Genomic DNA, 24,981 nt, shown 5'->3' with positions numbered 1-24,981 from the left:
CGATGACGTCGCTTCGGAACGCCGCTTGCCGAACGACTTGACCGCGTGGCTATTTTTGTGCTCTTTTTCTCGTTTTTCTCGTGCTCGTGCTCTTCTCTGCGCTGCTTGTTGACGGAAATTTTTGCGGGGATTTTGTACGCAGTAGGATGTAAGACAATAGAGAAGGTGCGTGCATCGCGCAGTTGGTGTTTTATGATCCGAATCCGGCTCTGATAACAACTTATTAGAGGCAGCAATAGCCGCAGCTGGCTGGATAAAAATAACACCATGGGAAGAAAACTACAGTTAAGCGTGTGTTTTTTGAGCTCGTTATTCCCAATGATATTCTATCCTACAATTACTGACATTTAGGTTAACAATGTAATGCCTCTGCAGAATTCATTCAGGTAATAGGGTAAATTTTGGATGACGGCAGACAGTAGCGAAGGGAAGAGAGTAATGAACTAAAGGATTAATTTCGGCTCGCTGTTCACCCGCGCCTCGTACCTGAGCCTTTAAAACACTGAGGTAGGGTCGAATTGTCTGCTCCGAGCATTTAGCGGTAATGTATACTTCTGATGATTTTGCTAAAAACTCGCTTCTGCAAGACGCACTGAGCTGCTGGAACTTTTTGGTCGGCTAAAGCATTATGCCGCAAGTAGGTTTCAGACGATCCGTATTAAACACGCAAATTTGACGCCGAGGTCCTTGCCTCCTCTAGATTCTTTGTTGTTTTACTTGATGGTGGTATTAAATTCAGGCTTGTGTGAATATAAGCATTCCAACAGATGCCTCCGCTGCATTTTTGACGTCTTGGTCATCATCGATTTTTGCCTTGCTCTTAGGAAGTAGGCTGCCAAGTGACTTCAGAACAATTAATGTTTAACAAAGGAGTAAGCCGGGCTAGTTGGTACATTCTTTTAATGGAAACAGGGAAGCAGACAGCGCCCGTGTGTGTGTCTTCCTTTCTTGGTCCCGTCTGCTGCGCTGTTTCCATGAAAAAGATTAGTTTCATTCGTGTTTTTTTTTCTTAAATCTTGTGGAAACAGTTCTCCGGTGGCCAGTAGCGGCGCTATAAAAAATAACTGGCTCATCATGAAATCGAATCCAAGTTCCATCAGTCTTAAAGATTGTAGCACGTCGCTCTACTCCAGGAAGTGCGTGATATCGCAACACATAGAGGGCCAAGGCGGAAAACTGTGACTGATTTCAATAGCCTTTACTTGTACGCCATCTTAACAGCACACTCAAGAAGACACCGGTATAGCGCTGAATATGGAGAGGAACTTTGAAATAAAAAGAAAAAGACTCAAATGCAGTACTGCTGGGGAACGAGCAAGCCACATAACTGAGCTCCGAATGAAGAGAGCCGCTTTGCTGCACCCTCTTTCCATTGACACCGTTGATAAAGCAGCCCAGACCTATTCGTTACGCAAGTCTTGCCATTGCGCAGACCTCCAAAGGCGGGCCTGCGCTCCTAGTTACGCGTCGTCCATCTGATCTGCCCGGAGCGAGCTGGCTGAATATAGTCACCGCGCGACAGTGCAGTACAGGTTACGTATGCCTTGACTTGAAAGGAGAAAAGGACACAGAGCTAGAGTCAAGGTACATGGAATTGGAGGCTCCAAAAGAAGCACCGTTGTGTTATGCAAGTCTCAAAAGGCCTCAGATTATGCGCCCAAGATCACACCTCTATTCTTAGAGAATTGTCAATCCCTTATTGCTTGCTGTAGTATTGAATATGCATGGCGACTGGATAGTGCGCAGCCACTGGCAATCACGGGTCTGACTTACAGAGCATATGTCATTTCGAATCGGGTACTTGCTACTCGCCGAGGCTAGTGGCGGGGTTCTTGCCACTTAACAACTCTAGCCTCACATGTGAACCTCGCAAGTGACGAGATGTTCGAGTTTCAGGTAAACAATCGTTGATATTTTTAATGTCCACAAGCAACAATTATACTACTTTTGAAGCTAGCGTCTCAAAGCACCATGTAAGAAATGATACAGGGATATTTGCACCGATGATCGTTTCGAGAAGTAGAAGATATAGCAGGTGTAGCAAGTAAATATCTGTGGACCATCGCTGGTGTACAGTTGCTCCAATGAAAACTATCAAAACTACTGAGTGACGTCATTAAAATCGCTTTGATGTGAAAAACAGGCTGAACTTTTCCTTCACAGTTGAAGTAAATACCGAAAGGCTTGTCGCTAAAGACGCATGCAGAGTATCCTTCTTATAAAGCGGCAGCAGAAAACAGCCAGAAGAATGCCGCATGCCGTATACTGCATGGGTATGCGGTATGCTGACACCATTTAAATGGCCATTTCTCGGCATCCATCTACACAAAAGCAACAAAAAATGTTCCAAATCTGGCATGTCAGTATCCCCATACAAACTCTGAATTTGTCATAAAGGCGGAAAATCTGAACTAAACCAATATGGTCAGGTATAATGGGTCCTAGAATGAGTCCAACCTGGCTGGCGGCATATGAAAGAACATGTGCGGGAAGGTCCAACATGAAAACGACCAACGATTCAACCAGCGGACTGCAAAAAATCGTATCACATTTTACTTGCATTTGTACGATTTTTGGCACAAAAGATTTTAACTCCACTTAAAATTACTAAAAGCAGACTGAGCATCAATTGATATTAGGCTTATTCTCGATCTGATCAAATTCACTGCAAATTTCACTCGTGCACCACTTGTTCCGTGAGCAGCAACCGTTCGCCCAACATCACGGTGGAGCTAGCCGCTCTGCAGCTTAGCCGTGTGAGCCGCTTTAGAAACGAAATACTTCACTGTTATATTAAATGCAGGAACAGCATCCTGTGCCGTTCTCACCTTTTCCCATGCACAGAGTATTGGTGGCAAAAAGTCGTTGACCGATATTTCCACAGCTGTAACAGAAAGACAGCGCATCGTAGAAGCAGGCTGCCATTCCTAGCGAGCATCTTCTTCACAATAGGACTGTATTTACGAGAGCCAAATCTTTGAGTTAAAAACAAAACAAGCCGTGAGCGTCGAGTGGAAATTATGCGCTCAGCAGACGAGGCCACATAACTGAGCCGTGTGAACTGGGCAAGTTGGATAAGGCACAGTAGTGAGAAGCCCTTTTCTAACTACATACCAGAGAATTGGAAGCAGATATGTAATGCCCTTTCTGTCCTGCATTTTTTGCGTGTGTTCGTGTGAGTGATTCCGTTGACGTCCATTTAATAAAAGGGGGGGGGGGGGGAGCTACTGCGGCTGAATCGGAAATAGACCGCGAAACAAAGTTTGTGGCCATCGCTAAGACGAAGCCACTTGTTCATGTCTGCGGAAACTCGGATTACGCGGTGCTACGGGCTCTAGAATTGAATCTGAGTGTTTTAGGAACTGAGGTCCACGCCGCGGTTACTCAAGTCGGCCTTCCCAGTGTCTAAATTGGCTGCCCAACACTGAGAACTCTGGCCAGAAAACCAGCTGCGCCCGAACCTAATGCGTCTACCCACCGGCGGCTCTCCCGCCTCCCCTACGGGTTCCGAATCCGCACGAGGGAAATTACGTTCCATTAGCTCGAATCGATGAGAAGGAAGCGGCAGGTGAGGCAGTAAACTCCGTAAGCTGCGTGCCCCCGTGACCTAGCTGGTCGCTCGTGGGCAAATAACAGCGACTGTTCTCTGTGCCTCGGTACAAGCAACCGGCCACTGGTTGTAACAAGGCGCTCCAAGAGTTGTTGTGGAGTGTAGGATGCAAAATGTTCTGCAGAAGGACACTTGCTTGATGTTCCAGGTCAACGCTCTTACACGCGTTTACACGGTCATTCCGCAAACAGCGCTGCATGGAGAGGCACAACGAAATCACTTGAGTTTCTGCACTGTAGTGTGATTTCTTTGTTGTTTTTTTTGTTTCATGCGCCAAGTGCTGTCTCAAGGAATGAAAAAAGAACAACGTGCAACTAACAGCTTTTCCGTTTATAAGCCAGGCACAACGAAGCCAGAAATAAATGAAGCCAGGCACAACGCAGCGCTAGAGTCCGCGTGTAAAAACAACTTGATAAAGTTTGTTCTTCGACGTTCTTACACAAAGTTGAAGTGATTTTCTCTGCGAAAATACCTTTTAAGGTGCTGAAGATAAAGTTTCCTCATGTGCGTGCATACGTTTGGGCTGGTTAAAAAATGAGCACGCATTCTTTTCTGATTTCAAGAATTGTATAGAAAGAAGTGAGGCGCTGCAGAGAAGTTTCTCGCTGAAAATTATGTAAGATTGTACACGGAAAAAACTGTTCTGAAGCCCTGTTTCATATGTAAGAAAACAAAGGCGGCCGTGCTTCGTCGCTTTCCTTGGCCCAACTGAAGTGAACAAAGAGTGTGTTCGGGCTGCGACACGTATTTTGAAGTTGTTGCTTGTTTCCCGCCCTTAAAGGAAGGTCTTCTATTTATGTTCATTCTCTTACAAGATGTTTAAACGGAACAATACAACTGCTGTAGTTTTTGTCCTTCAAGCAAACCAAATTACAGCGAGTTTCGTCCTTGGAGCAGATAATGTTTCAAAGCAGGAGAATACTCTGAAAGCCCGGCAGCCCAGCATTAACAGAAAAACACGTGGCACTGAAAAATGAAGCCTACAAGTTACACTTTCAGGGAGGGACTGTTCTACTGCACTGGTGCTCGATAACGCGCAATGTTTGCGACATGGGGCAACAGATGCACCTGCCGTAAATATGTTCATTAATATGTTGCTGCTCTTATAAGGTATGACACCAAAGCGAACGAATCTCCTTGCCAAGTTAGGAAGTGTGCACTTTGTTTAAATTGAATTTCAAATTGGAAGATATTGCTACTGACACAGTAAAGTAGCTTGACAGAAGAAGAAAACACCTTTAGCTGAAAATAAATGCACTCCGCTTGCGTGTGTGGAACACTGTCTGGTCAGAATTATGCAGTGATGACAAGACGGCAGAAATTATAGGCATAGTGTGACGCACAGGATGCTTAAAAACCAGTGGGTGCCGGTGAAGGAAAATAAATAACAAAATACAATAAGCAGGACAATGATAACAAGATGCACCAAAGCTGCATGCAGCGACAAACACGCCTTTAAAGTATATTGATGGCGTCCTGCTCACGTCTACCGGGCTAGATGTGAAGCTCAAATTTCATACTGCCTGCGAAGACGTATTTGGGCCAACTTTTGTTCGCCTACACGCTCCTGGATAGAGACCTGCGGCACCGAGATGCACTAAATATTTCATCATTTCCCCCAGCTGGGTGTTTCCCTGAGCAACATCCACGCACGTGTTCTGTGGAATAGGACGCCTCATCGCAGCGGCATCGTATCATCCGCAAGGTGGCTACTCTGAATTTCTTATGAGCTGCGAACGTGAAACTGTCTTTCCTGGATGAGACGCGTCTCAGTTTACATAAACATGTGCAGCGCGACCATGTACGTAGGCAGAAGAGGAACGCAAATGGATGCGCCCCCAACACGGTCGCACAATGCGTTTTGGTCTTGCTGAAACATCGTGGATGCCCTAATTCTTTCCTTTCCTTTTCTTGCTTTGAGTCTCATGTCATTTGTACCCCTGTTTTTTTTTCCCTCAGTCCACTTTCAGTTTGGGCAAAGAGGACGCTGTTCCAGTTGATCTCCTGGGCTGTCCTTTATTTGCGTTGTGGTCTCAATTTCCGTGGGGCTCTTTACAATTGAATGCATTTTCATCTTCTTACAAAAGCGTGTTCAGGTGCAAGGGACAAAAGGCGGAATTATTGACGTCCCTGCCGGCAAATGCCATCTCGTCACTTACTGCACACGGTGAGTGAAGTACACATAGGGCTAAAAAGTGTTTGGTGAAATAAGATGCTGCTTTAATGTGTGTAACGTGTAATGTAAGGGCCCATCACGTACGAAGTTTTAGCGAGATAACTTTTGGAACCAATATTTCATAAAAATCGAAGCAGTTTTCTTTTAAACACTCAATGAGCAGCATCTACATATAGTGCTGGGTACTGTATACCAGTCTGAAGCGCTCCGCCTCAGAAGACATATTTACACAACCATGTATGCACGATTCGATGAAGGCAAAATACTCGAATGCTGCGTGCAGCCTCCAAGGTCTAGATTTCAGCCTTGTAGTTGGGAGGTTATGAGATCCCAGCAGCTGGAAAGCTTTGAAGAGCTAGGAGTAATATCACTTTCACCCATCAGGGTCTGGATATGTTCCTGGGGCCCGTTAGCGACGCGCAACACTGCTTGAAAGCCGAGCCTGCGGCCTGGGAATTATTTCACTTAAGCTATACGTTCGCAAAAATCTACGTGTAAGTTAAGAACAAAAATCCACGGGTGAGGAAATTTTCTCGAAGTCGTCTAAGAAACCTTGCTGTTACCGACAATTTACTCTTGCTACGTAAACAAATGCATAAGAGCGTGAAAAGGCTTAATTACTTGCGATAACGTTGGTTGTGTTTGCGTTCGTATTGTAGTCTTTACTCCTGCATGGTGTCGTTTGCGTAAAATTGCGCGGCTTCCCTAATAATGCCAGGAGCACAGAAATTAAAATAAAGACAAGCAAAAAGAGTTTTGAACAGAAAACTAAAGTTTGAAGTGCATATAACGCACGAGCGCTGAGAACAACGAATAAATATAACGTGGCGTCGAGGCAGAACCCAAGCGATAAGAGACGGAAGCAAACGAATGCGAAACGAAAGTTTCGTTAACGAAAAAGGAGCACTACAACGATAACGAAAATTAGTTTGCTTGTGGAGTTGCATGGGGAAACACAAATCTGTTGCGAAAGAGCCACTCCAACGACTCATCGCGGGAAACCGAAGATTTCTGCGAACAAATCGGCATTAAATAAATACACGCACATCGTTCCCTGCAAGAGTTGTTGTTTTCTGATAAACAAGCGCTCACCGTTTTACTGCTGCGTGGGAGAAGGCGTCTGCAGCACCGGACAGCTGTTTTTACGAGGGGACGTAAATAAAATGTCGAGCCAGGACAGATGGGTTTTTGAGAGACAAACACAACTGCAAAGGGTACGCGGCGCTTCATTGCCGTAAGAGGATGTCTGCAGCCGAACACTTTCGTGGCTTTTATTTTACGTGCAAGGTCAAATTCGCAACGACTGGATCCTTGACCTTGAATTTCATCATGACCGCAGATGGACGTCGAAAGCTTGTTGACTGCGTCAAGACGCTTTCAATGATAACACGCCCTTAGCGGACACAATTTTTTCTCGAAAATTGTAGCAAAATGGTCGTTTAGTACTCGTGTTGCCACCTGTCGACTAACGGAAATAATATTTTGGATGAGCCCTAGTCGCCTTAAAACTGGACTCAGGTTGCAAGAAGCGTACAACACCGGACTCGTCATGTTCCAAAAGTGACCGTCGGAACATGAGGAACCTTGTTCATGAGAAACCAGGATCATGAGGAGTAATCAATCGGTTGGCAGCTAGGTCGCAGGCTAATGAATGAATATTACATTAAGCTACAGACAGATAACTCGAAAGTGCTGCACGGATAGTACATACGGGAATTTCATCATCCGAGAAACATGAACACGACATGCACCGCACATAAATTCCGGTGCTACGTGAGCTGGTAGTGGGTGATACTAATCATAGGTTAAACTGTGCAGTTTCGACACTGCGCAGGTCTCACACGCAGCATCTACAATTAAAATTGTAATGGATGTGAACTAAATTATGTTATTTTGACAGCAGTCATTTCTATTGCACATCACGAAAGAGCGCAGACAAAAGAGGGCCGAGACCGATAGTAGGCCACAGAGCGCTTGTGTCGACTACTTCTCTCTCTTTCTCTTTGTCCTCGATTGCGTGCACTCGTACGCCATCTACAATGCAACACGAACAAGCCCAAGAGCTCGTGCTGTTTAGAGTCATTTGTAAACGGTTTTGTGCGTTTTGTGCTCCTGTTTCTGGATACTGTTGTCTCTGTAGGCTTCTGCAGATTGTTTTCGATGCGCTCGAGCGCAATCGAAAACAGTGCGCAGAAGCCTAGAGAAGTATAACGAATATCTGTCGGTTCTGCTAGATATTAATATTAAAAACAAACATAATAAGTACGGGGATCAAAAGTAAGCCCATAGTGTTCGTACTGCGCTTCACCTTTATAATGAGCAAATGCTGAAGAGCCAAGCAAAGAGTCTGATTAGTATACAGTTACGCATAGTTTTCAGAACATAGTACTGAAGCTACTGAATCTGAAAATAAAAAAAAAACAGCGGCAAAAAGGTATTATACCGGTAAGAACACGAAGACAGTCGCAAGGAAAACAGTAGAATCGTTACAGGGGCGCAACAAAACGATTAAGGTCCCCCGCTACCCAATTCAGTCGGCGCACGACCTCTCGCACATTACCTTCGTAAGTCGGTGTGTCAAGGCGAAACTCCGGCGTCGGCCAGGACCTCTCCTTTCCAGGTCGCGGAGCAGTGACACCCGAGCGACCCCCCGACGTCCTTCGACTGAGTGATCGCAGCTTTTGAAAACTCCAGCGGGCAATCGCCGGCGACCACGTGACGAATCTTGCGAGACTGACGCACTCCGCTTCGCAATTCACACTGCTGCAGGGCCGACAGCTACTGGACGGCTCGGATGAGCGCACATACACACACAACCTTCAGGCCGCCACAACAGCAAGGAGCAGCGAAGGTTTCTAAACTTCACTCTTCCAAGCAGTACGTGCACTACCGTTGATTCACGATCAGCACCACACCAAACGCTCCCCGCTGTTTGGTTTGCTACTAGCGGCCGCTCCTCCGAGCCTGCCTTCCGCCGCTGCACCACCAAACACACACACGCACGCAAGCACACACTCTCTCCCTCTTCCTTCTCTCCTTCGCGAGAACGTAAACAGCAATTTTCTTTTCCAGCGGGCAAGTGGCAATAAATGAAGACCCGCGTTGCTTGAGCTTTTGCTCTCTCCCTGTATCCCCGCTCTCTCCTCTTGCCGCTGCTCGGCCTTCGCTCGGCTCCGGTCGGAAATCGGTAGCTCGTCCTCCCAACTACTATACTTTCTTTACAACCGTGGTTGCTCTTGTCGTCGCCGTCGTTCAGCGCGCGGAATAACTGGGCGTTGCTTTGCTCAATAGTTGAGCCGATGGAAACACACTGCCGCCACTTTCTTATTCTGTTCTCTCTTGGTCGGGTCCGCCTGACGCTTTCCGTCCCTTTTGTGCGACGCGGTCGTCAAAGCGCGCAAGCTGAGCGCTTGCTCTTACCACTAGGCGATTCGGAGCGTTGTCCGACGCTAGAAAAGCGCAATAAAGCGTCTTTCCTTTCGGAAGCGTGACGGCGTCTTTCCGGCGGCTTACGGTTCCGTTAACTTGTGCAACGAACGTCGCACGCCGTGTAGACATTAGTGAAAGACTGTATGGTTGAAGCCGCCTTTTGTCAAGGGCAGTTGCGGCCGATTAAATGCAGTCGCGCAGAATAATTACACACGGTGGGCAACCCGCAGATACACATCCTTGTCTCCCAGACACGACACTTCCATGCTATTTTCTTTTCCAGAAGCCTTGCAAACACACGTTGACTTGACGCCCATCGTCCATTCAGTTGGATGAGAAACAGTAATTGCGGCTAATGCTGCACATGGTCCTCCGTCAATCCATTCTTCGCTGTCACTGTTTCCACATTCCCGAAACAACAGACACTCGGAACCAACGTCCCCAGCCGCCAAAGTTAGTCGATCGTGTCGCCTCGAAGACAACGGCTGACAACCTGTCCGTCGCCCTTCTGGTCTCACAAACACACGCTCCTGGCAACGCTTCGGTTGGCAAAGCGCAAAGCCATGTGACCGCAACGCCCAGACCTGTGAACAGCCCTGAAGAGCCGATTGCCGTGTCGGCGCTGTCAAACCTTCGGCATCCTCGTTTGTGCTGCGACTCGCCAAGTTCTTTTTCTCCTCGTGAAGACAGTCGGTCGTTGTCAGTTGTGTATCTCCACTTTCCTCCACCGCGAACTCCACGGCAAACTACCGGCTTCGGCAATCAAGGACAAAGCAAGAAGAAAAAGGAAAGAGCACAAAGCGCGCACACTTTCACGGACCAACACGCGAAAGCAGACGACTCCGAGCCGAGGCAGGAGCGCACAAGGCGATCAGAGGCAGTAATCGATGCTCTCATTTGCCGGACGCAGTAGCAGCTGCGAACGCCAAACGAACCAGAAGGTGACGCAAGCGAAATAAACAAAGAAAAGACAACGTCATTCTGAACTGCTTCTTAAGCTGCGAAGGAAGCCACGTGTATCGTATACACAACTGAGCGATCGCTACCACACGCGAGGGCCTCACGAGAAAAGGCAACTGGTAGCACACCACGTGTATGGCACCGCTTCCTCCAGCTGCCGTAGGAGCAAGAGAGAGAGGAAGCTCGTCGATAAAAACCACTCTCCCGCCTCGAGGGAGCAAACGAAGAAGAAGCCCTCGCTCTCCGTCGGACACTGAACACGCCGAGCGCGCAAGTACCACACAGGCAAACGCTTGCGAAGCGGGAAGGGGCGTTCATCGATGGGCGCGAGGCATGGGTGCGCTTTGCGGGCTTTTTATCTTGCAGCGAGCGTCCTAGTGGGTCCCGGAGAGGAAGGCTTTCTGTCGGAGCAGATAGTAGCCGAGGCGCAGTCTTCCTCTTGCTAGCGGACGCCGGCGCAGCGGCTGCGTTGCCAAGCTTTCTCGCGAAGAACGCCGACCGCAACGGTGATGGCGGCAGGAGGAGGGGCTACGGCTGCAGTGGCCACGCTGCCACGCGTACCGGCTGGACGAGTTTCGTCCTTTTCCTGTTTTTTTATCAAGTTTATTTTGTTTCTTTTCGCGGCGTGTCGCGGACCTGGAAGGCACAAACAACCGCTTTCCCGTTAGGAGGCCTTAGCCTGTTCCTGCAGCCTCGGAAAGGAAGAAGGAATGGCTCGCATGGCTGGCCCTGCACGGCCGCGCGCCGTGGGTGCGGATGTATAAACGCTGTGCGGTGCGCCAGTTGCCTTTCGGCGTGCGCTTCCAGTACAGCGCATAGCAAGGAAGCGCGCGCGTGCTCTCGCTTCCTGTCGGATAGTTTTATTTATGGACTTGCTCTAAACGCTGAGCTTGCTCAAGGTCCGCGTCGCCTTTTGCGAAAGCACCACCATACCGAAGGCAGCTTTTGAAACGCCGTACTGAAGGAAACTGAACCAAAAGCGACTCGGAGCTGAATTAGCTAGTCCGTGCAAACGACTAATGTTTGGCTGACGAAAGGAAATATCCCTAGAAGTTTGTTTTTCTCTATAATGACCCATTCATATTGCGTTCGAAAGGCTCTGGCCGTCTACGAAGCTCCAGAATCCTCCGCACGCCCATGTCTTCCGCCACCTTATGCAGACCGTTGCAGAAGGGCAGCTCTCCAAACAGTTTGTTCCTTTTAGAAATGTGCACTAGATTGACATTAACAGGAAAGAGCAGAGACGACAAAACAGAAGCGCAGCTTTCAACTCTTATGGCGCACAAATGCTTTCAGGCGGTTTTGTGTATGGGAATTGAGCGCGCAATTTTTTTCGAAAAGATTATGCACCAACTGAACCGTCAGAAAGTCTCACTTCAGTTTATGTTCCAAGCTGACCTAATCGCTCCAGAGTAGAAAAAAAAAATCAAACTGCCTTTATATGTTCTGAATTTAATCGTTTAAGAAGTTAGCTGCAATCGTTTTTGGAACAAAGCGTAGTATGCGCTCACGTGCGGGCAGAAAGAATCTGAGAATTGTGGAGCGCCTTAAAATCTGCTCCCGTACTTAGTGGATCATTGATTACTCAGGAAAAGCGCAAGGCGGGCGTGCTCCTGGAAAGGTTCAATCAATCAATGAGCACTTATTTCACCAACAAAGTGTACAGGTGGTGAAAAAGGGCGGCGGAGAAAAAGCTGCAAGTTTCGCAGCTTGACAAAAGCCCCGTCCGCCCCTCGAGCAGCGACATGCTATAGTACATGTAAAAAAAAAACGCGCATGCACACACACTGATAACAAAAGAAAAAAAACATGTAATCGATGCTGATCAAGAGTTACAAAGACAGAAATACCACTCAGATCTGTCATTTGTGATAACATATGTTGAACAGAAAACTGTGACGAAATAGCACATGGTTATCAAATATGTAAATCTTGGAAGGCAGATGCATGCAGTACACAAGGGACACAGAAAAACACGATTGCACTGGTAATTGAATATTTCATTCATTTTTGTCTAGTAAAATGCGATGCATATTACCTACCAGGTTGCGGACAGAGTTGACAGAAGCCTCACTTTTTGAAGTATTACTGCCAATCCATATAATTAGGCCGAACGACTGTCAACGATAACAAAAAAAATGCGCACTCTTTGCTTCCCTTGACGACCGAATATGGGGCTACAACTTTTTTGTTTATTTCTTTTAGTTCCTTGCTTGCGCAATAAAGCAGAGCAAAATACTTAAACAGATTAACCTAGCGTGAAGAAACGAAAACACTAAATGTGCTCAAAACACAGCGTGCTGTATTGTGTGTTCCTTTCGTGTCCACGTTCTTTCGTACTGCGTTAACCCGTTGTTAGCAATGAAAAAACTAGCCCAAACCGAAATCGTGAAAATGCTTGAGTAGATAAAATGAACACGTAGCACTAGAAAAATGGGTCTTAGCGCGTCATTAAAACACATGAAAAGGTGAAGAAAATGGGCAACAAAGAAAGAGAAACCATAAAATCCGTACATGTTTTGGATTCCACGAATGGGTTTAATTTTTTTAATGGCTGATGCAAACAGTATGTCAGCAAATTCCTCCTCCGCAAGATGTTTATGTTCGGTCTCCGCAGGATGTTTGGTCCTCCGCAAGATGTTTGTGTTTGGTCTCCGCTGCAGTTAAGACATCCGTTATTTATGCAACACACAGCCTTATGGAACACTGTGTCATTACAACAGCGCGGTGTTATCATCACTGTTTAACTCTAAGTTCTTTTTGTTCTCGTGTGCATGCAGGGTTCTTTTTTCAGGGTGTTGAGAAGTTCGAGATCTCTCTCGTTCCGATAGCTAGAGGAGGAAAATACCCATTCTAAACAATATCATAGGAAATGGTGTTCATAATCGCGCTTGGTGCATCGTTTGCGGACGGTCTCCTTTATTGCATACTTCCTTGTTTATTTACAGATAATGCAGGCCTTTTCGGATCCTGTAAAAAGTGTACACTTGCAGTTTGTATATCCGTACAATGAAAGACCGTCTTAGAAAATGTCGTTCTCCGCAGTCGCTCTCCTGGCTTCAGCAATGTTCTCAGTGCTCTGGGCTGTATTTTAAAGAACTGCATTATATCGCACTTCCCTGACCAAGCGACTACAGGGGCAAACTAAAAATACGAGACAGACGACACAATAAATAATCTGGAAGAGGGTTGCTGAGAAAAGCTTGGTAACGCATAAAACTGTGCATTGGCGCTAACATTGTTGTTGTTTTCTGTCACTAACTTCCCGTACTAGAGGAGTGCCGGTTGACAATTGCTTAGGTGTGTGCCAATTGCAAATAGGGGTGTGCCAATTCGAAAAATTATTCGGAGAATAGCATAATTGGCACTAAAGCCAAATAGGGTGCTCCCTAGTTTCTTTCAGTGGCTACACTGAAACAAGCTCTACTCCAACGCCGCACAGAACTCTGCCGCGATCTGTCTGCGCGACATGGTGTTCAGTGCCGGGTAATAACCCACTTGTGGGGCGGCATTTATGTTCGAGAACTGGGCGATGAAACTGGGCTGAGGCAGGTTAAGCAAACTTTTACATGACTCTTTGATGCCAGATCTCGGAATTCAAGGCACATAAGGTGACCTCGCCCCACTGATCTCCTGAGATGTGACGCTAGCTAGTTGACTGTCCTCTCGATTATCAAAATGTAATTTTCTTATACGTATGACATGACGACCGTAAAGTTAACTAACGAAGAAAGTTGGGCAAGTCGGTGTAGATTCATGGTAGCCAAAAGCGCAGCGGGCAACATGGACTGAAGGATAGAAGCGCTTGACACATCCCGTTTCTTCATCTCAGTCTGTCGCAGAATAATAACCGCACAATACAAATAATCCCGCAAATGGCAATTATTCGTAAAAGTATTCGATTCGTATTCCATTCAGTTCCGTCACTATTCGATTCGTTATCAATTCGTTCTTATCTGCATAATTAGTATTCAAGCCAATAGCGCAGCTACGCTATTCGTATTAGATTTTATTCCAAAAAAGTTCTACACGTGCACCATTACTCTTTTTTGAGAAGGAGTGCAATGTATAGTCACTTGGTAGCTGGGGTGAATGTATAAGTCTAACTTGTATCCACAATCGCATTCCCAGGAAAACTTGCGGTTCGTTTATCCCCCAGTTGAAAATTCATCCCCCAGTTGAAAAAACACAACAGTGATGCTTCTGTCGTCGGAACAGAATTTCTGTAACGTTTGTGAGCAAAAACTTCAAGTAACAACAGAAATTTTTGTAGTATTAGCAGAATTTTGTATAGTTACTACAGAAATGTACTTCAGAACTATAGGCCACAGAGAAGTACCGCAGAAAAAACTAGAGCACTACAGAAAAATACGAGAACACCACAGAAAAAGTGCTCTTTTGTTATAACTACAGAACATTTCTTCGTACTTTTACACAGTTGTCTCATTTTTCTCGACTGAAATCCACTTTTCCAGTCTTCCTCAGAGTGACGCGCACCTCGTGACCACAGAAATGCGCGATAGAGGCGCTCTTGTAAAGTTCGGAAATTATAACACAGTACAAACAAAACCCTTCTTCAAGAGATCATTGAGGTTTAGTTTGATTTTATTGCGCTCAGCAGAAGTAACATTGGAGCGTTATGAATTTGAAAACAAGTGCAAAAAATGAGCAGAGACAGTATATCTAATCCGCGGTAAGCTACTCCCCGATGTTTTCAATGCCTTTGAACCACTTGCGCGAGTCTATTGGCGAGCCCAGCTAAGTTTAAATACACGATTTTTGTGATTTTCTTTTGCCCTTTGTGCGATGCAGTGACCCTACATGTTCACAAAGCTTGTCTGACATTTATCGTCCGGATTCAGTAAGCTAAGAAAAAAAAACAGCTTCCGATGGCACTTCAAAGGTTACAAATATTATTTTCTTTATGTGTGCCGTCGGGGCCAGCTAATCCATCTCAAGGGGAATTAAGGGCCGGTGTAATCAAGCGGCTAAATTTTAATTCTATTCAATTTTGCTTTCGTTCTTTACGATTAACAAAAGCGAGGTTACGCTCACGGTATTCAGTAGCTTCAGCCAATCAAGAGGAGACGAGGAGCGGGGCACCGCTTGAACCAATTACGGAAGTTGGACATTGAAGTATTAAAGGATCAAATGAAGCCGTTATATCCTACCGGCACAAGCTACCTCTGCTCACTTCCTCTTACTCTTCAATCGTCTTTCTCCTCGTCCGGCGCCTCGCTGTCCAACGGTCCGCTAATGTACTTCAGCGCTCGGCCTGGATCCTGTCACCGCCCTCCCTTCAAGAATGCCACGGCGCCGGCGATTCTGACGGCCGACTCCGGCGCACAAAGCGTGTCTGTCCTCGCTTGTCAATACATAACCCCGTGAGAACCACAGATCCAGTCCGTGCCTGCCCTCCTCCCCCAATCCCTTTCTCTTCCCTGCAAGCCGCCTCGACAGTCCCGCGCTGTCATCGAGGCGTCCGCCTGGACGGAACCGACTGCGTCGCACCGCTTTCCGCATCCACGCGTATTGACGTCACGTACGCGCGAAGAGCGGGGGTCCCTTGTTGTGGCTCTGATTTCAAGCGGAACGATCGATGGGCGATTGGATTGTCCACGGAGCGCTGTGCCGCAGCAACGCCTGTGGCTCACACTCTTGAGTTTCCACCCTTAAAAAACCTTAGCTGTTATAGGCATTTGCTCGTTGGGCGTTAATAGTACGAATTGATTGCTTTAATCGTGAACAGAAACACATTGGTAGCGCCCAGAAGTCTACTCTATTGGTTCATTGCATTTAGCTAAATCTTTCTAGATAGATTATGTTTGAATTAAGGGGGAAGTTATTCGCTAGCCATACGATTACAAAAGATGGCTAACAGGTTGCTCAGGATCTGCTGCGCACCAAGGAAGTGACGATAGCAAAGTACTGATCTTTCAAATATCAGGATCGCTAACCGGAGAGGCGGTCGGGACGATCACTAAGTTCTGGCTTGTCCGCTCTAGCTTCGTCCGTGTCTTTGGTTTGCGCATCTGCAACAGCCTAACGATCAGGAGCCAGCAAGCTCTCCTACACTTGGTGCTTAACGATTCCAGGCACCGCAAGGTACACCAAAAAGATAGTCAAGCGCTCAGACGCCGTCAGGCACCGTCATGATACTGAAGCGCATGAAAATGAAGCTGGTTCTGCTCTTGATTTGCCCCCAGGTCGTTACAGTCCCAGCAGGTACATTCGGTTGAGAACTAAATTCCTGTCTCACTTCCGTGTAAAGTGAACATATTTGTATGATCGCCTCGGCTGAAAGGACCGAAATGTGGACCTGTGATTGTGACTTCTACCTGACGCCAATAAACCTTATCAATCACCACTAGAACTCACTCCAACCTGTGCAGGGTACCCGGTTCCAATGTTTTATACTACTACCTTTGTGAGAAAGCCACTGAGGTGTTTTCAGCATCCCTTTTACTAGAAGCTGAACTGTATATAATTACGATACCAGTAATAGCGGTGCTTGGAGGAAATGGCGTTATTTGTATGATGCCCTTTTTAGTTAGATCTCGACTTTCCAGAAGCATAACACACTAGGCACCTCCTCGCCGCACCACCATAGTTACGAGGATATCCATCCATCCCCCTGCAGACACCCTCGATTCACCTCCCCACCCCACCTTCCCTCCAGATGCGCCATTTAAGTGCTGTTCATCTACCATCTCTATACCCTCCCGAAGCGCAACGCACCACCAGTCCACCTAACTCTACCCTCCACCAAGTCTTCACCCAGAACAGGAATACGCAACAGGGGAACAAAAAAGGGAGGCGAAATAAGTTGACTGCTAAGATGCAATGGGAAAGAAAGCTGCACCCCCTCCCCCCAACTCAGACGTGCCACCTTACTACCCGCTCTACCCCTCACACTCCACCCCATAGCTATGGGTAGCCTACCCGCCTTCCGCCACTCTAGACCAACCTCTCACCCAAACTGCACCCTGCAGAAGTACTGCCCACCAACCCACCTGCGCCCACCCACACCCACCGGAAAAATTCTGCCGCGTGTGTGAAGCCTCGGCTTGAGTAAAAGCAACAAAGGCATCGAAGGCAAATTCAATTTCAATCGCAACTTTCTCACATGAATTTTCGTGATCGTCCAGCCAATATTCTTTATCTTCTATTAGTCTAATAGCGAGCTACCACAGGAACGTCGGTTCCTACAGTACCGCGCGAATAAAATTCTGTGCGGACAAAGAGCGCCACTTGCCAGTTTGTCTGTTCACGCTTACGTGGTTACCATGAGTGCGTCGACAGCGGGTTTCTAGCTGACCAATAAGTGATAACTCTGCTCTGTGGCATCCTAACTTCATGCAACCGTCTTCTGACCACGTGATATGGCTTCTTTTTTTCGGCGAATAAGCGGTTTTGTTTTGACTCTCCGCGCACTACCACGGAAATTCGCGGGTTGGTGTAATATTTTTTATACAATAAACTGACCGCCAGTGATCTAAACCAACAGTACCGTAAAAAATTACAGACGGTCGGAAGTTCTCGTCCCGAAAATCCGCTGTAGGCTTCATGAAAGATATGGTTACTTATCTGACTTGCAGGTATATCCCAGCCGCGGCTTGATTGTATTTTGTTTTTTCATGACAACTTCGAGTTGACGCAAGGACCGTTTCGCCACAAGCACTGCACATCTCGTAACAGTGTGAACTACGCTGTGGCCTGTGTACATATGGGGCGCAACTCAGAACGCCGGTCCTCCTCGAGCGATGATATCGAAGACAGCCGGGAGAGTGGTGACAGAGTGGAACTGCTATGCGCGACGAGTGATCAATCTCGGGACTTGGCGTCCGCTTTCGGCGTCGTCGCTTCCTCACGTGACGGTTCCGCTGCCGACGCTGCATCCATTATCCAATGCGCGAATAAGGTGGCGATCTCTCAGCTCACTGCCACGTGACCCAGAGAGAGAGCGACAAAATGCTTTTCGCTCATAACTAACAAGGTTACCGTGCACGCACCAGAAGGGCGCTTCTCCGCACACCGTATAGGAGAACAAACACCAGGCCTTGGAGGAAAAGAAATGATAACGGAGGCGAGATCGAAAGACAGCCGATCAATCCATGCATCGGCCGAGCGGGAAGCAAAAACCAACATAAAAACATAAAAGAAGGGTGACACTGTGCGTGGAAAGGGCGGAAGCGAAAGGAGGGATAAAAGCGAGCAATATAGACCCAGGCGGAGGAGGAAGCGCGGCAGAGTACGTTCGTTGAAACGCTGGACACAGCGGGACGCGGTTGCCTGATCGATCGAGCCTAGACTTACGAAGAAACAACGGGCGAACGGGCTCGTAACCGAAGAGGTCCCCAGAGACTCTGAGCTTTGCCTGCTGTCTCTCCCCTGCACTTCATTTTAAGCTGTGCACAAGCTACGTGGTACTCTCTGTGGCACTACGGGGGTTTTTTAAATTAGTTTCGGACACACTGAGCAAAGCCTGATGAAAGAGGTGAACCAGCACACAAGAAGAAAGTACCGATGTGTAGCACAGATAAATATCGAGCAAGCCAGGGACAAGAGAATTTAATATGAGTCTGTTGCCGCTCTCGCGGCATGTGTGCGCATATTTGTGACCAGTGAGCATATAAGAAACCAACGCCATGGCACTTTCCATGTTGATGAATACCTAATCTGCTTCTAGAATGCGAAGAAACCTCGTACAGCTGGTATGACAACGCGCCTAAACTGTACAAAATATTCCGCATTAGTGACGGCGAAAGAAAGCCACTAAACATTTTAAAACACCAAAGCATTGCTGGGCCAGCATAACGACCTTTATCCGACACTCCGAAGCAGATGTGTCGAAAATTAAAGAGAGCTGATAAAGTGGACAGAGCAGACGCCAGAGCAGAGACGTAGCTTCCTCTGTTTGTGCCGTTTCTTGCAGACGAACCAATCAGCCCGAGCCAGGCCTCATCTGAAATTCATTTGCAGATAATGTAATTATTATAATAAAAGATTAATGTAATTAATATGGGTCTCATAGCGATTTAACACTGAGGAAAACCGATGCAATAAACTTTACGCGCGTGAGTGTGTAATTCTTTGGGTAATTCTTTTATTATCCAACTACCCCCTGTTTTAATCTCAGCTAAAATTTTTCGAGCCCTCCAAAGCAACACGTCTGCTAGTGCTCACTGTGACATAAAGCGGGTAAAAGTTGTTTCCGAAAAGCACGCATTGCGAAATAACTGCGTTCTCAGGGATTAGAGCCTCCTTCCCTGCCCAGTTTTGCCGCCAAGCCACTTGCCCGGTGCTTCTCAGTCACGTTATGTTCGCTTGAGCGCTCAGCGGCTGGTGAACGAGAGAAACACGAGCCTCTGGAATGACCATCTCTAAAGATCGGGATCCTGGGTCATTTCCACCAATTCATTCAGTCCGCGGTCATTGCACATGCGCTGGACGGGGCTCTATGGGCGATTCTCTGTCGTGCTTTCGCAAACACGAAGGGCAGCGAACGGGTTTATTCGGAATATCGATTCGTATTCTTTTCGCGCGAAGAACTGCCTGCGGCACCAACGTGTGTTCTGGTGTGCGCTCGCACCTTTTCGTAACGATGTCCTGAAAAGCGGTTTGTGCGCAGGGCGATTTTGGGGTCAATCACCGAGCGTTCGGAACGCTGTGGGGATGAAGTGGAGACTGAAGTTGCATTTGCTGATTGTTTTTTTTTTTGTAGGCAAGACAGGCACAGAGGGAGCTTTACAGCCTGGCTGTAAAGGCAGGTAATGCCGTTTTTGGTTAAGATAATAATAGTAGTACAGTAGTACATCTAGTTTTCTCCAGGTAACATGTGGCGGGCTCACGTTCACGCTTAACTCTAATCAGGTTATAAAATAAATTGTCTTGGCTTCTCTTTGGCTTCTTTTCATTAACAGAGCTGGTAAAAGACCTTTAATACCATTATTTCAAACAAAAATTCTGACGCGTAAGTTTCAGGAAAGCGTGGATATTCCTCTTAAAATCATGTGGGCTTCAACAATAACCATAGACTTTTACATAAAAATCACTTTCACTTTGATCCAGATGTGCTAGTTATTAGTCATCTTTCCCAAAAAATAATCGCTGGATACTTCTTAAACCAATGGCTGTCTAAAATCGAGATGAGTGTGGAGCGCCATTTATATTAGCCGTCGAAAGAGCTGATAAACTAGACCGAAATGTCTTTCTTGCAAAAGTCCATCTATTTACTGAAGTTAAGAAACGAGTTCCCACACAACGGTCCACTTGGAGGAGTAATTTGCAGTTGTGTTTTGCTTTAGTTGGGGCTTTGAAAGAAACATCCTGTGTCTCGTGGGAACGCACAAACAGTTTGAACTGCGGCTCGAACCTGGCCATGCTGAAAGGATGATGAGCTCTACGAAAGAGCTATTGAGGTTATTTAATTGTGATAAAATACAAAAGAAGCAGTCGAATTTCACGAAAGACTGACGAGAGCTTAAATAATGTTCCCGGGAAATTACCTTGGAAATACCTGCGAGAACTGGTCACTGGACGTCTCCAAGTCAGAGGCACCCTTTTATCTTTTTAACTTCTTTTCATTGTCTTATGCAGTGTGTCTGTGGAACGCCATTCCAAAATTCGCCTCATTGCAGCGAAACAAGACACATTTTGTTATCTATAATTACGCAAGCAAGATCACTTGTATATTCAAGAAAAACAATTCTTTATTTTTCAGTTACTTAGGAAACTGCGGCGCATACGGCAGGAGGAAGCAAGAAGAAGCGACACACGTGGCGCTGCCTTTGTAGACTACTTTTCTTTCCTTTCGTTTCTCATTTATCTCTTCTTTTTTCCTAATGGCCTTCAAGCTTCTCAGCCTGTCCTCTTTGGCATATGAATGTTTTTTTTTTTCAATTTTCTTATTCTGTTGTTGATGCCTAGGGCTTCGCCTTCTTATATTCTATATGGCTTTTTGGTGAACGGCGATGAATTAAGATTTATTATTTCAGCTTACTGGTTTTACTGTAGCTACGAACTACGCAGTTCTTTTCTGAGCGTTGTTGCCTACGTATAACACACCCAACCAACCTGACACGATGCTTTCCTTGAAGCCTGTAAAGTACGCTTTAATTAAAGAAGTAAACGCAAAGTTGTAGGAAAGAGTCTCAGGCAAGGACCTTTCGTGAAGTCCTAATACATTGTGTTGGCGAGACAGTTTTGCTGGTTATACCCTTAGGTACAGTGACCTGCGGCAGGCCAATATCTAACGACGCCCCTGGATTATGTCGCCTAAAGCTTCAGCTTTGCGGCGCACCGTTCTCAACGCCCGGCACTATAGCCTAATTATCGACGACCGGGAGCGCAGTTACGGGCAGAGAGGAAGCACAGGCGTCCTGTTGAGGTCATAGCCGGTCGATAAACTCATAAGGCCAGCAGGCCCCCCGTCTGACTCGCTCGGTAATCAAGCCCCACGGATACAGTAGCAAGCAGCGGCGCTTCTGTTTGCCTGCGGCTTGCGCGAAACCAGATGCTTGATTGACGAGACAACGTTGCTCAGGTTCTCCGCTCACCAACAGGCCACACGTGTGCGCCGTAATGAGCGGCCGATGTCCGGCAATCATCGGCGCTGTTTGACACATCAGAGGGAACAGGAAAACAGATGCTACACTGATGGAGTAACGGAAACTAGCCGACTTTCAGCCTTCTCTGATGAGAGATAGAATGATTGGGCCCTCCTTACGTTCTCCGCGGACATTGCCTCCTACCCCGCACCCCCGCCCCCCCCCCCCCCCCCGCACCCCCCCTCCCCCAAGGAAGAAAGGGCCCGTTCCCATTGGCCCTAAGTCCAAGTCACGTGGCCATCGGTAAAGAATTTTCGTTGGTCACGAGGGGAACACAGCTGTACTCTAATATCTTTGGTCTCTTATTTCATTACACGGCCTGCAATGATTAGGCCATGAGCCGGCGCCTGGGCTCGTTCTTGTAGCTTCGGAGACTGGTCAGATTTGGAGGAAAACCAAGAACAAGATTTTTAGTTAAAATGCAGACATCCACACAAATGTCCATGTATTTATCGCATTTGTTTTACCGACATCATCACGTCTCCATTTTTTAAAATAAAGTTTTTCTTTAACTAATTATCATTTTAACGATTTAGTAAATTAGTGGGGTCATTAATGGCGCCATTGAGTTTCTTGTGCAGAGAGAGGCACCGCTTCTGCTATTATGCCGCAAACTGCTGATACCGGCATCGTTACAGAAAAATGCAACACTGATAGACAGCGTTGAAATGTTCGAGCGCAAGTGATTAAACGGCCAACGTCTAATCTATATCTTCTGAGTGCCTCACGCGCCGCCATATGGACTTCGCTGAGACTTAAAATCAGCGTGATATTTTTTTAGTTCGCATATTGGCATTCATCGCAACAGCGTCTTAGAATAGAAACTTTGCCTACCCCCCTCTGCAGCCAGTCGTGGACACCAGCGCCTGTAAACTGTTTGTCACAGTATATCTCCCGTATTTACGTTCACAAAGTGAGCGCAGCTTTATTCCGCTACAAATTCGTTCTTTCTTAGTTTAGAACCAAGAAATTGGAATCTGTTTGGAAATTTAAGACTAATGACTGCCTGCCACTGACCCTGAAAAATCAACAACGTGAAAGGAGGAACGTCTTTGCTCGGAAAGAGATTTCACAACGACTTCGACGGGTTTAACGACACCTGAAGTGTTCTGTGGCAGAGGTTATGATGACCGTGAGAGTATGGTAAGCACTGAATCAAAATAGCATGCAGGTATGCTTAATTAGCTTTATTGCTGCTAGTTTTGTAACCACCATTTTATTGGAATCAAAGAGATAATGCAGTTAGGGTGAAGTAACAGTAGAGCATGCACAAGTAGCTTTTGAACGATTGGCCACACTGTGTCGTTCGCTCAAAAATGACCGCAGACGAAATAAAAGTTTTCAGAATATTCCTAGCTACACTCTTCACATGGTTCTTTCTGACTTTATAGTCTCCTTTTCTTTGGATCGCGAAGTCCCAGCCTCAAGTTCAGGCGGCGTTGCATAGGTGAAAAATAAGGGCGATTACTCCAGCGAGTTTAAATTTGCTTGCAGCTTTTCCAGAGCTCTCTAATTTTATTCAGAGAAAATTGGTGACAATGCATATAGATTTCTCTATTTTATTAGATTCACCGAGTTTTGCGACAATTTACACCTTTCCAGATTTTTTTAACTGCACTGCTAAAGATTTTGTTTTGTTTTTCAAGGGTGGCAACATTGGCCAGTGAAACTTGTGAACGGATCCGTTCCTAATATTCTCCAAGGCAATCTCGCCCCATGGTTCTCTTATCGCGCTTCGCTCCGCGTGAAAGGCACCATGGTACCAGCATTGCCAGCCACATCTCCACCAACATCGCAGTTCTTATATTCCTCACATATTTCATACAGAACTAAACCTCGAGCTCACCTTATATTCAGGTTCAGATATTCCGGTCTGCATTTATGTCGCTGCCGCTCTTGTCGGCGCAGTAATCCTTCGTTCGTTCAGACTGCTGACAGATCGCAGGTAAAAGAATCTGCTTCTTGCGTTCCACTATCAATACCGCGATGACTTCAATTCTTTTCGAAAACAACACAAGCGCTGGATTCAAATCTCTGCGAGGTTTCCGTCGGGCAGAGTAGCTCAGGAGCCTTGAGAAGTACTTATACGATTATGCTGAAACCGCAAGATAATAAAAAAGCAGAGCTAGCAATATACTCAGAAACCGTTCACTTCGCAAATGCTACCTCCAAAATCGACATTGAGCACATCGAAATTCGCGAATGGCTCCTGCCTTTGAGACTCACCGGTGGGTTCTCGGTTTTCTAGGAACCGCATAATGGCCCAAGAATAACGATCTTCGCATATGCCCGGACTTGTTCCGAAGAAACATATGCAAGAGCTGTAGAGAGTCCCGCTGATGCCAGTGGAGTAGTTGTATCGTGGGCGTAATGTACCCTCTGTAATATTGTTCAATGTCTCGCTCGTTCTAAGGCATCTCCAAAAGTTTTGTTGGAATATTTTTGCTTCTCCTATTGCAGTTGGATCATAGTGTTTAACGTCGGCGCAGTTCTTGGAGTGCACCTTTAGGAGCGTCCTGAATAGAAGATGAGAGAGAGCACTGGTGCAAGAAATTGGGATTGCGGTCCAACTCAGATTGAGATGGTTGCAACCGACTCCTTGGAGACAGTGTAAGGACATTTTGGGCAACGCTCAAAGCTATTAAACGGACTTGCAAGCAATGGCTTTGACATAGGGCGTAAGTAGTGACTTCGGAATTTCTTTTACCGGCTTTAGGTTGCCGGTTAAAACATGCGTTTTTCTGCCTCAGTATCTCTGGCGAGCTCTTATCCCGGTGCGGAGACAACTCGTCGGAATAACTCTGCCTGCAGGAAGCGAGATAAATTCTCCGAACTCAGCTCTCCGTTAGATGAGAAAGAGGGAGAGAGAGAAAAAGGTTAGGCACATTTAGGATCAGGAGCTTTTAAACCACTGCGAACATAGATGTAAGCGTTAAGCGAGAGATCGGCTCAGCCAAAATCATTCACTAGCACCTATGTTTTTATTCAATATGAGTTGCTTTTGTCACACTCAAAAGAAGCGACAAAAAAAAGAAACCACCACACAGAGAAATAAAAACCATACTATGGGTACCTCACCACGGTTTTTTCCCCCTCGTATATGTTGTCAGGTGTGTGCAAAAAGAATTTTTTTCGTTCACTGTTGAACAGAACGCTTTGCCTAGATCAGTGGTTTTTAGGCTTACGTGCCCTCTCAG

The 24,981-nt window shown here is 46.5% G+C and overlaps 1 protein-coding gene across 3 annotated transcripts in view; it reads right to left on the bottom strand.

Annotated features, from left to right (window-relative positions):
• LOC144121378 (calcium/calmodulin-dependent protein kinase kinase 1) overlaps window positions 1-24,981 on the bottom strand; it is a 220,759-nt gene that overhangs the window by 143,554 nt on the left and 52,224 nt on the right. Inside the window, exon 1 of one of the 3 annotated variants that reach the window (XM_077654574.1) lies at window positions 8,347-8,731. The exons of the other annotated variants lie outside the window; for them this stretch is intronic. The gene's annotated coding sequence lies outside the window, so the exon portion shown is untranslated. Of the gene's footprint in view, window positions 1-8,346; window positions 8,732-24,981 lie in introns of those variants that run through there. 3 annotated transcript variants of the gene reach the window in all.

Source organism: Amblyomma americanum, chromosome 2, assembly GCF_052857255.1.
Source record: "Amblyomma americanum isolate KBUSLIRL-KWMA chromosome 2, ASM5285725v1, whole genome shotgun sequence".
Lineage (NCBI taxonomy): Eukaryota > Metazoa > Arthropoda > Arachnida > Ixodida > Ixodidae > Amblyomma > Amblyomma americanum.
Note: the sequence above shows the minus strand (reverse complement) of the source record. Positions and strands in the feature narration are given on the sequence as shown.